This window comes from Lissotriton vulgaris, chromosome 8 (assembly GCF_964263255.1).
Source record: "Lissotriton vulgaris chromosome 8, aLisVul1.2, whole genome shotgun sequence".
NCBI lineage: Eukaryota > Metazoa > Chordata > Amphibia > Caudata > Salamandridae > Lissotriton > Lissotriton vulgaris.
The window spans coordinates 1,457,694,260-1,457,706,666 of NC_141696.1; positions in this window are offsets into that span (position 1 = coordinate 1,457,694,260).

Consider the following 12,407-nt stretch of genomic DNA (forward strand, 5'->3'; position numbering starts at 1 on the left):
GAGGAGACAACTAGTGAATAGAAAGGTGAGACGTGCCACACCATAGCAAGATTGACAGTAGAGAAAGAAAACATAGAATAAAGGTTAAAAATGAAGAAAACATCAGCATAGGAACAGATAAAGCCACAAAGAACAGCTTAAGACTTCTGAGCAATAGTATCCATTTAATGTTATGTGATGTTCTGGAGAAACATTTTCAGTTTAACAGGATCATCATAAGAATTAATAGTGCGTTTGTAGGTTATCTTGTATAAGCAGGGATGTAGAAAGCAATACTAAATAATTAGGTGTCTCATTTGAGGCTTCAAGGTGAGAAATGTCTTATGTCTGGCATTGGTTGCATCAGAGATATCATGAGATATGAACATAATACGAATATATTATAACCAGACCAGAGAAGGTGCCTTTTATCTTTAGCTGCCTTCAAGACACAAAGAAGATCTGAAAATTCTAGGAAAAGCTTCATTATTCCTTGAGGTTTGGAAAAATGAGGAATAGGTTGACCTAAACGATGAACCCATTGCATATTAAGAGGAGGTGTTTAGGGAAAAACACCCAGGAATAGCAGGAATTTATTTAAGAATTCTAGATGATTAGGTCCCTCCAGAGGCTCAGGTAGACCATACAAATGGACATCATTGCAGCTTTTCCTGATCACTAAATCACTGGTGTGAAATTAAAGTTTTAGGATCTCTTGTTCAAGTAGGATACATTTTGTAGATTTATCTTCAAGGGAACTAACAAGCTGCTGCATTTCAACCATTTTCCCTTCTATCAATCTGCTGCAATTTCCCAATAGTGGCTCAGATTAAAGGCTGTAGGCCCTCACATCATCAAAAATGGTATCCAAGACTGGATTGCTAGATGACATGATAGGTAAAGGAGAGTAATTCTTTAACTTTTTGGACAGATGTGGGGCCTTTGGCTCCAGAAATAAGTGCCTCCCCATTTGGATGTGGGTCACTATAATGTGAATGATCTTCTGAGTTTTAGTCTACTCATATATTAAAATTGTGAGAACCAAACACCTGTAGTAGTTCATGAAGGAGAACCCAATAATTTAAGAGGCAAAATGCAGTTCTATGTGAGTTAAGAGGTCACTGGAAGAATCAGGCAACAGAGTAACTCAAAATGGCAGCCATACAGAATTGCCAGGATATTCAAATGAAGAGCCATGAAAAATCCATAAAGTGCTCCAGAAAGTTAGTCAGGAGAGTCAGTACAGCAAGAAAAAGGTAACTTGTTGAGGGCTTCACAACCGCCCCATCATGGAGAGAAAGGTAACTGCCCGTTTACCAACCACGGATCACTGCAGGGTGACCATTGGAGGACACCATGGATTAACAAAGATGGTCTCACTTTGACATGATAAATAATTAAATTAAGAATTTGCAGGCAGGACCAAAACAGGTTTGAAAGGGTCCAGCTGATGGCTTCAAAAGTAAAATAAAGTCCACATAGCAGTGGAGCTCACAAGTCCACTTCCATCTTGCTCGGCATGGAAGTCACAACTCTAAAGGTGGATATCTAACCACAGATTTCTCAACTTTATAACATTATCAAGCACCAGACTGAATGTAGAAAAAAGTTCCTGCATTGTTACCGTGTCAGAAGGTGGTGCTATGTGGCTCCACGGTTACTCCGTATGGCACCAGAAGTGACAGAGCAGAGCCAGATGGAAGTGCCGCCCCTGCACTCTGGCATTAGTTCCTTCCCTCTTTCTCCTTACATGCTATCAGAAGTGGAGCATCTTACAAATTGCCATTGACAGACCTAAATTGGGGCCTTATTATTATGTTCAGGAGTCAACTCACCAAAATGGGAATGCAGTGAGGAATTTGCTGTTAGAATAATAAACACTATTGCAGCTAATTCTAGAAATGTAGGATTCTGGGGAGTGGACCAAAAAGTCATGACAGTAATGCTTTGTGAAAGTAGCATCATGAAGGTCTTGGCTCAAGAGGAATGAGCCCACAGACCTTCAGAGGCAATGTTTTGGCTAGTGCCTAACAAAGTTTAATTTAGAGGACTATCTTGGTTGACAAGGTTGTCTTCTGCCCTACCTTCTCTTTCTTCACTCCAGAAAAACCTTCAAGAGCTAAGTGCTACAAAGTGATCCTTTGATCAATGTGGAAGCCTAGTGCCCTTTAAGGGTCATGCAGATGGAGTATCTTCTTCTTTTATAAAGTGTTTGAGGTAGGAAGAAAATGATTGGCAGAGTAACTGATTGACTGATGAGGAATAACACATTTCTGTAAGAAGGCCAGCCGAGTCCTCGGCACCACTAGAAAAGACGCTGTGCAGGGAAGTTTTACCAAAAGGACCTGCAGATCACTTATGCAGTGGACTGACATGATATCAATTTGAAAAACAGTCTTGGTCATCAGAAATTGCAACAAGCAACTGTGCAGTGGCTCAATGAGTGTGCACAAGACAATCTTAAACACTAAATTTAAATCCTATTGCAGCATAATAAATGTCTTTGGGGTACACTTGTAAGTCAAATTTTTTATGACATGCATCAAAATAGGCAATTTGAAGGTTGCTCAGGTAAACACAAAAAGATCAAAAGGGCTAACAAATAACCTTTTGCTAAGCCAACCAAAAGGCCTTGTTGAGCTGATTAAAGAACGAGTAAGAAAACCTTCCTTTAATAAATCGCATGCTAAATGTCTATGCACCAAATGCCACACCAGGCAACACCTTTCTTCAAGCTTAGATAAACTCCATGGTAGGATGTCTGGTAAAAAGGATGACACCAATCGCCTCTGTCGGTATATCAAAAGCACTTTATATCACTGCTCATTCTCCGCACATGGAGCTGTAGGCTGTATGCTGTTCAAACTGCAGTGCAGGTTGGCATTCATCTGTGACCATGGAAGACCCTGTACTCCTGAGCTGTATTCTGGAAGATCAGGATGGAGTTGGGGATGCATCCCTGATGCTAGGCTGACTGTAATTGGAGGTTCCACTACACCGACTGCCTATACCATTTGGCTTTTAAATGAGGAGAATGCACATGGAACAAACCACAAGACCCAGGATTGACCCTTTACTATTGAGATCAAATCCAAAATATTCTGGACTTTGAATTTCATGGTTTCTTGCCAGCCACAATAAAGGGTATCCTGGCACACAGATGTTACCTTTGCTCACTGACTGAAAGCCCCAAAAATGTCTGGAGATCAGCGGCATTTGAAATTGGTCTATGACTGACTGCGGCAAGCCCACTTTGAGGAGCCAGTCATCAAGAACAAGAAACACATGTATCCATGACCTTCAAAGGTGGTCAACGACCACTGCCATCATTTTCATGAACCACTCAGGGCAAAGATAAGGCCTAAGGGGATCGCTGCATGGGTGGAAGTGTTCCATCTAACATTGAAGAGTAGATAATAACTGTGGGAATACAGAATGGGCATCTAAACATATATGTTATGCAGGTCCTAGGACACAATTCAGTCTCTTTTATCCACAGCAGATAAAAGATTAGATGGATTGAGCATTTTGAATCTCTATTTCCTTAACAACGTATTCAGTAGCTGGAGGTCCAGTGTATGCCTAAATCTTTTGCCTTTCCTTGGCACAAAGTAAGAAGCACTAGTTGCACCATTCTCCTCAAATTGTGGCACCCACTCAATTGCATCCTTGGATAGGGAAAGCTTGGCTTCTTTCCACCAGATTTGGAGTAATATTTTAAATGTTGTAGTGTAAGTGTAAGATGAAGTAGGGAGGTGAGGAAAGGTCGGGTGTAACCCTATTGAATAATCTGACGAAGTCATCTCATGTGAAGGATTTCCAGCCAGGGAACAAAATAAAGTATCCTGCCTCCCACTGGCTGGTCCTGTGCCTGTAAGTGCAAACTAAAATGGTTTTGAAAGTAATAGAGCAGGGGAAGAGGAATTGAAGGATTGTTATCCCTGCTGGTGTGAGTATCCTTGGTCGCTGAAAAAATCCTCTCCCCTTTGAAAGGATGGGGTTTGCTGTACTGCAGGTTGGAAGGGCTGGTGTTATATGTAAGCCAGCCCCTACAATAGCTTCTGAATATTTGGTACTCTCAGTGTAACTGCTTTGCAGGAAATAATATTCTCAAGATTGTGCTGCGGTGTGGCTATCCTTAAATTGGTCTATTGTCAAATCGTCCTTCTTACCAAATAACCATAAACCATTAAAAAGCATATCCATCAAGGACACTGAAAACCCATTGGATGGCATCCATCTCGGCCTTATAAATATTATTTTGGTGCCACTGTCTCTTGCCCTGCTTTTTGTGGTGCCTACGCTGGCGCGCAGAACATACTTGGTTGCGTCCTTGTCAAATTGCAATTTTAGTGCCAAGGAGGCCTTCAGGTCACCATGGATATTTGACAAGATCTCTCCAGCCTTATCTCAAAATGCATGGGTGTACCTTCTCAAACGTCACACTTCACTGACATATCTAAGGGTCAAGCGGCACTAGGAGAACATTATCTTTTTGAAAGCATTTTGACGCTCCATTTGGAGGGCTAGTCAGAAAAGAATTGACTTTACTTGTTGATACTAGAAATACCTGGCTTTCAGGTGTAAAGTGTATAGTTAGGACATCCGCATCAAGTTTATACCACCTCCCCAGAGTTAGATTAATCGGGGGCCAGAACATGGCTTACTCATGATTAAAATTTCAGTATAGGGTTCATTGAACGGCAAGAGTGGTTTGGATAAAGTAGGCCAAGTTGGAGAATTTCACTTAGTAAATCTGCCTTCATATTAATAGTAGGCAAGGCTTCTAAGACAAAGACTTTTTTTTTGCTCCTCGTGCCACTACAGCAAACAAGGCAACCAGTGGCGGTCTACCTCCATCATGGAGAACGTGTTAAGCCCACTGTTATTTTGTAGGTCAAATATAGACCGACATTGGTGTAATGAGTGGGGTGTAAATTATCTGCTCGCTCCTTATCATCAGTATCATGAAAAACAGTAGGATGTCCTGAACCTCATCAAAATTAGAGACAGGTAGTAATTCTGGTGCTGAGGCATGAGCCAAGGATTAAAATCTGGTTGCATGGTAACTGGCTGGACTTTTGTAAACTCATAGAGCAACATTGGCCAGGAGCAGGCTGACATTGGTTCGGGGTTGGAGATTAGTATTGGTTCGGCTACCAGGATGTTCCGGAATGATGACCGCACTGACCTGTGCAGTTCACTTCAACTTCAGATAACTCTAAGCTTGTCTATCCTCTGTGACTTTGGACGCATCTGTCTTTAGTCTCTCCCTTGCCGATATGCACTGTCCAGCAGGGAATCATGACAGTAACGGATTTTTGTCCGCATCAAACATCACTTGTCGCAGCCGGGTTGGAATTAACACCGATCTTGCGTCTCACCAATCTACTTTAGAAAACGCACAGCCCTGAAGAGTCACATCTTCTACACGGTGTGACAAAACACGTGTCGGCTGGTTTATTTCATATGTACTAATCAAGATTGAATTATAAATCTAATCTTTACGCAACTCTGGATCTTGACCTTCATTACGTTTGTTTTCATGAACCTTGTCCCACTCATTTGATTCTGACACGAGAACCAAATACTTTGATACATGTGAACAGGACTTTGACTTATTAGTATTGGTTCTTAATCTGTGACTGGGCTGACAGAGTCGGTGTCGGATCCAGCATGAAGGAAATGGTCTAGGGTCTGGTGTGGTAGTCTGAAACAGTGTTGATAAGAGATTCCGAGGGGGAAGTTGAGATATGGGGAAGACTCACTTTCGCACGTCCAACGGGTGGTTCCTTTAGCTCTGTAGGGCTCAACCGCATGACAGAGACATCTGAAAATGCTTGGAATTTGAAAAGCTTCAATATGGCCTCTTTGAAGGCTGCTGCCTAGGGAATTAGGGGCACACCTATACCAGTTTTGGGACAGGATAAGATTTGAGTGACAGAAGAGGATTGAGATCTTTAGCTTGACTCCCACAGGCTTTCTTTCATTTAGTAATTAGACATTCTAGAATACTTAGACGGAGATGCCGGCCTTTGTGTGAGTGGCCCCGTGACTTGAAGTGAGAGTGGAAGTTGTGCTTATAATGCAACCTTTTTTTATATTCAGAAACATAGAGCTTCACCATCCATTCTCTGAGCAGTTTCAGGTGCAGTAGGGTACCCATGCATTTACCCTAGTACCATCCAATGTCTCGAGCAGGTTGTGCTAATGTAGCGGAATCCTGTGGTGTATTTAGGGGTGTCCGTAAAAACACCCGGGATGTTGTGAACCTGCAGCTCTACTGGTATTATTTTGGCACGTAAATAATCTGTTAGTAACTTTATCATTAGCTGTAAACGTACTAGTTTTTTCTTACTTTTCTCAAGCTGTTCTCCCAAGGAAGTGGTTTGTAATCCTGGAGTGTCCAAGGATTCTGATAGCAGGGAGGGGCCTTCTAAGATCTTCTGAATGTAATCTTCTGAATATAAGGGTGTATGGTCTGACATGCTAAGGAATTATAAACTTTCCGTGCCCCTTCTTCAGCCTCAATATCTCGTACAGAGGCTTTTGCGGTAAGTCACACTTTCTAAATACGTAATCCGCTTATGTAAGATAGATCTTTGGCGACTTTACAACTCACTGCCGTACGCACCGGGCACGCCATCCGGGCTTCTTCACTCACTCTGTTGACAATTCTGGTATTTCACGCCGCCATAGGCACCAATGGACCCCAAGGAACTGTATTCCAACTTCACTTTCATCTGCGCCGTTTTACTTACACCAACAGTAAGGTCTTATTAGGTTTTTCGGTTTCATACCCACGCATGTAACCATGGTGAGCCTTCTTAAAGTGCCTTATTCTTGTATGTTTGCACTCAACGTCAATCCACATCACTATCTATTGCGCCGTTGTATTGTTATCATTGTAATACCCACGCATGTAACCATGATGAGCCTTCTATAAGTGCCTTATTCTCGCATGTTTTCAATCTACATCACTTTCTATTGCGCCGTTGTATCGTTTTATCCAGTCACCAAAATGTGCATGATATCGTGATGAGCTTTTTCCTCTTGACAGCTAGCTAGTTTCAAGCAGTTCTCGCATCTAGGCTATCTGACATAATGCCTTGACTGTTAATTGGTTCTTAACTATGATATAACAGTGTGTAATTGTATACCTCTTTTCTCTTTCCTTCTTTTTCCCTCCATTAACCTTAAATATTGTACGTTACTTGTATGTTGATTATGTTTTTAATTCTCTATTGGGCACAAAGTTGACAATCTAATTGTTAAAAACAGGCATGTACATAATGTTCTGATGATGGTCCCGTTTATCCTTGCACAGGGATCGAAACGCCGTCGACACCATACACTATGGGCCAGATGTAGGTAAAATAGATTTACCGATTTGTAATTACCGAATTTTACCGATTCGGTAATTAAAAATCGGTAAATCTAAGGGGTGGATATGTAGGTATTCCAGATGTGCTGGAACACTGATTCGGAAGAATTCGGTATTTACCGATTCGGTAAATACCGAATCGGTAATGCCCATTCATTCCTATGGGCTTTGAAGCCCATAGGAATGAATGGGCATTACCGATTCGGTATTTACCGAATCAGTAAATACCGATTTTCACAAGGGTGCAGGGGGTGTCACTTTGACACCCTCTGGCACCCCCAAAACAGGCTCGGGTGCCATGTGGCAGGCATACATGCCCTAAGGGCAGGTCTGCCTGTCACATGGCATAGGTGTGCATGCACACATGTGCATGCACACCGGAATCGGTATTTTACCATCAAATTGGATTTGATGGTAAAATACCGATTCGGTAAGGCCTCTGGGACTCTGAAGGGTCCCACCTACATCTGGGTGCCTCAGAATCGGTAAAATGACAGAATTTTTATTTTACCGAATCGGTTAAATAATGCCCCCTACATACCTGTCACCCATTTACCGATCGGTAACGGCCAAAATCGGCCATTACCGCTCGGTAAATGGCCTCAAATGGCCACCTACATCTGGCCCTATATGCCTTGACTGTATTAATAGGAAAGTGTTGCAGTAGTGTATTCATGTTCTATCGGTCTGCATGATCAAATTGTACGCAGACCTTGCTTTTGCCTTGCCTGATACTTTCTTCTATGTCTTAATTGTCTGTATACGGTAGTTGGACACAGGCTGTGTCCCACTTGGATCTATATGGATAACTGACTATCTTTAGCACTGAATATTAAATTCTGTCCGGCTGGACAAAGTATATAGAAACAATTTTGATCTATATTTATTTGCTCTCTCTACCCTGTGTTGTCTAGGACCACTGTCCACAAAAGACTATAATACCCAAGGTCCTTGACCTATTGCTACAATTGGGTTCCCTTGTACTTGGAAACTACAGGTATAGAAGAGGCAAAAAAATCACTAGTGTGTCACAATTCAGTTTGTTTCGTATTTTTAGCACTCCATTGTACTTCACTATTGTATCAATATCATATTAAGAAAACCCAACTAGGTTATCGGAATCCTTCACGAAACAAGATCAGGTTTTTATACCTGTGACAAAATATTAGAAGTTATTCTGGGAAAAGTGTGCACTGCTAACAGTACATTACAGTAGTTAACATTTATTGCACAGCCAAGAATATTGCAGCCCACTGGTACTGGACATGTACCTGCAGATATTGAGAGAAGCCCAACAGCATGAATCGTTTTTGATTGCGGACCTTCAAGGATACTGTATGATGTGCAATGTCACCCGTATTCGGTGGGACTCAAGCATTCATTAACTTAGAGATACAGGGGCATATTATCAAGCATGGCATTATAATTATCGCCGCTTTAGCGGCAGAAAACTGCTGCTAAAGTGGCGATAATGGGCTTCATAATATGCTGTAGAGAATATCCATAGAAGCCCATCTTCACACCAGAACATGAGCTTCTATGGGAATTCACAAGGGCATAATATCAAGCCCATTATGGCCGCTTTAGTGGGAGTTTTCTGCCGCTAAAGCGACATGAATTATAACGCCGTTCCTTGATAATATGCCTCAAAGTTTGAGCATTCCTGCATTATGGTCCATCACCGCGGATGAAAATGCTTCTCGTAATAAGAGAAGATTTTAGACCTACAGCAGTGAATGCCAGCAATTAACTTTACTGTGGTATAAATTTCAGTCTGGACTATTCTTGTGGTACAGCATGGATTTACAATGCCTGTCAGTGCACAGAGTACAAGAATACTCTAAATACACTGAATTTTAAAAGAAATATTAGCTGATCTACCACCTGCATTAAAGGTGATTCCAGTCTCATCCAAAATTGAAGTTACAGAGGAATCTGTGCGGTACAGAAGATAAAATCCAGATTTCACAGGATCTAATTGGTTGTTTTACTGAAGAAAGACAGAGAGTTGCCTATTGATGTGCTTGTCTTGGAATTTCAAGAGCACAGAACAATAATGGTTCAGAATGGTGGTATAAAAGGGCTTTCCCAATAATAGTGCACAAATGTTTTTAGGTCTTGCTACAGCTTTTAGCAATCTATTGTCACAGACCTATTGTGAACAATACCATTACTTACCATGGGATTTTGGACATTCTACTGTTTATCACTGAGTGGATTGCTTGTCACTCTCATTTGCTGGCTTCTTATTTTATGGCTGTCCCTTCTCTTCATGCAGCTGCCCAGCAGGTGTTTCAAAGGTACCTCTGCTTCCTCAGGCCCAAAGAAAAGGAAAGAATAATCTCTCTATTTCCTCCTTCAAGGTTTCAGCTACAATATATGATCTCCCACTCTCAAAGGGAATTTAGGAACTCACTCATTCTTAGAGAAGGAAATCAAACGTGAAAATCTGTGTCTTCAAAGTTTGCAGGGCTTTATTAAGTCTCCACCTTGAATAGTGTTGAGAAAAACGAACAATTTTCACTAATTTCCCTGGACCTAAGAACAATCTGGTTTTGTTTCCATTCACCAAGTTTCCAGATCAAGCCAATATGGTGTAAGAATCTTTAGAAGTGACAGATTTTCTGATTTAATTTACTTCACGGGGAATTAATAAGTTCCTATTCTAACTATACATATAAAAAGTACATGGCAGTGCTTAATTTGTAAAAAAAAAAAAAAAAAATGCCATGGCTTTTATTAGGAGGCCACTGCAGGTTACACTACACATTTCCCCTGCTATGCTGCTAATGATAGTAACTGCAAAAAGAACAATTGGTGAACAGAATGCTGCACAATGTCAAACATCCACCCCAGTACAGAGTTCTGGGTGTAAATCCATAGTTTTTTTTCTCCCCATGCCATTCCAGTTCAGACCCAGCTGTAGGCAAATCAGTCTTGACCCTGCTCCCCATGAGAACTTTCTAGCCCGAACTGCCAGGTCAGGTCCTCCCAGGAGTGGAAACAAGCATCCTAGGACTGGTTTCGGGGCATCACCCCTCATCAGCCAGGCTAGCTTGACTCCAGTGGCACGAAGTTCACGGGACCCATGTGTGGGCATACCCATCGCACTCGGGGTGACAAATGTTAAAAGAACAATTGATGGACCAAATGCTGCACAATGTCATACATTCACACCAGTACATAGAGCCAGGCCTAAGTCAATCGTTTTTCTTCCCCCCCATGCTATGCCATTCCAGTTCAGACCCAGGCATATGCAAATCAGCCCTGACCCTGTTCCCATGGCAACAGTCCAGCCCAAACTGCCAGGCCGGGTACGCCCTGGACTGTAAGCAATCATCCTGGGACCATTTTTGGGGCATCCCCCTCATCAGCCAGGCTAGCTTGCCTCCAGTGGCATGAAGAGCACTCGGCCAGGGTCTGAGCATACCCCTACTACTCGGGGTGACACATGCAGAAAGAACAATTGATGGACAGAATGCAGCACAATGTTATTCATCCACCCCAGTACAGACATCCGGGCCTAAATCCATCGTTATTGTTCTCCCCATGCCATTCCACAACCACCCACATGCAAATCAGTCTTGACCCTGTTCCTAATGGGAACAGTCCAGCCTGAACAGCCAGGCCAGGTCCTCCCTGGGTGGGAAACAAGCATCGTGGGACCGGTTTCAGGGCAGCATCCCTCATCAGCCAGGATAGCTTGACTCCAGTGACATGAAGATCACAAGACCTATGTCTGGGCATACCCATCCCACTCAGGGTGACAAATGCAAAAATAACAATTTATTGACAGAATAGTGCCCCCATGCCATTCCAGTTCAAACCCAGCCATATGCAAATCAGTCTTGAAACTGTTCCCCACGGGAACAGTACAGCCCGAACTGTCAGGCAAGGTCCTCACTGGAATGGAAACAAGCATCCTGGGGCCGATTTTGGAGCAACGCCCCATAACAGCCAGGCTAGTTTGACTCCAGTTGCATGAAGAGCACCAAACCCCCATCTGGGCATACCCGGCCCACTCGGGGTTACAAATGCAAAAAGAACAATTGATGGACAGAATGCAGCACAATTTAAAAAATTCACCCCAGTACAGAGATCCGGACCTAAATCCATCGTTTTTTTTCTCCCAAGCCATGCCATTCCAGTTGAGACCCAGGCGAAAGCGAATCAGTCTTGACCCTGTTCCCCATGGGAACATTCCAGCCCAAACTGCCAGGCCAGGTCAGGACTGGAAATAAGCATCCTGGGAGTGGTTTTTGAGGCACCACCCCATATCAGCCAGGCTGGCTTGACTCCAATGGCATGAAGGGCACTGAACCCACGCTTGGGCATTCCCACCCCACTCGGGGTGACAAATGCAAAATGAACAATTGATGGACAGAATGGGGTGAATGTTTGCATTGTTCAGCATTCAGTCCATCAATTTCTCCATTTGCATTTGTTGCCCTAAGTGGGATGGGTATGACGAGATGTGAGTACTGTGCTCACTGCACCACTGGACTCAAGCTAGCCTTACTGATGAGGGTGATGCCCCAAACCAGTCCCAGAATGCTTGTTTACGGTCCAGAGAGGAACAGGATAATTTTTAATATATATTTTGGGGATTTTGGAAGGTGTTCGTGGCTTATACTTTTTTTCATTGGATAGTTTATTTCTTTATTGATATTTTTTAATATTTTGGGATTTATGTTTCTGTATTTAAGAATATAATTTGTAGCTTCTTTTTTTTTTTTTTTTTAATTTTTGAAAACCTTTATTGTGCTTCAACGTCAAACAAATACGGGCCTACAACCTCTCGGCCGGCCACGAACACAGTTGAGCACCAAAGCAGCGTTACGGCGACATAGCATTAGTCACTTTCAGGCGAGTATTCAATTACACTGTGTACTTCGGAACACCACGTCTCAGAATCAATGAAGGTTAATTTTAAAGTTTTTTAAGTAAGCAGTGTATCATGTCGTACTTCACTAAGGCTGTTGAGAAGAAAGAAAGAAGGATCCATGCAGGAGGAGCAACACCATAGTTTCAACACACGTACAGG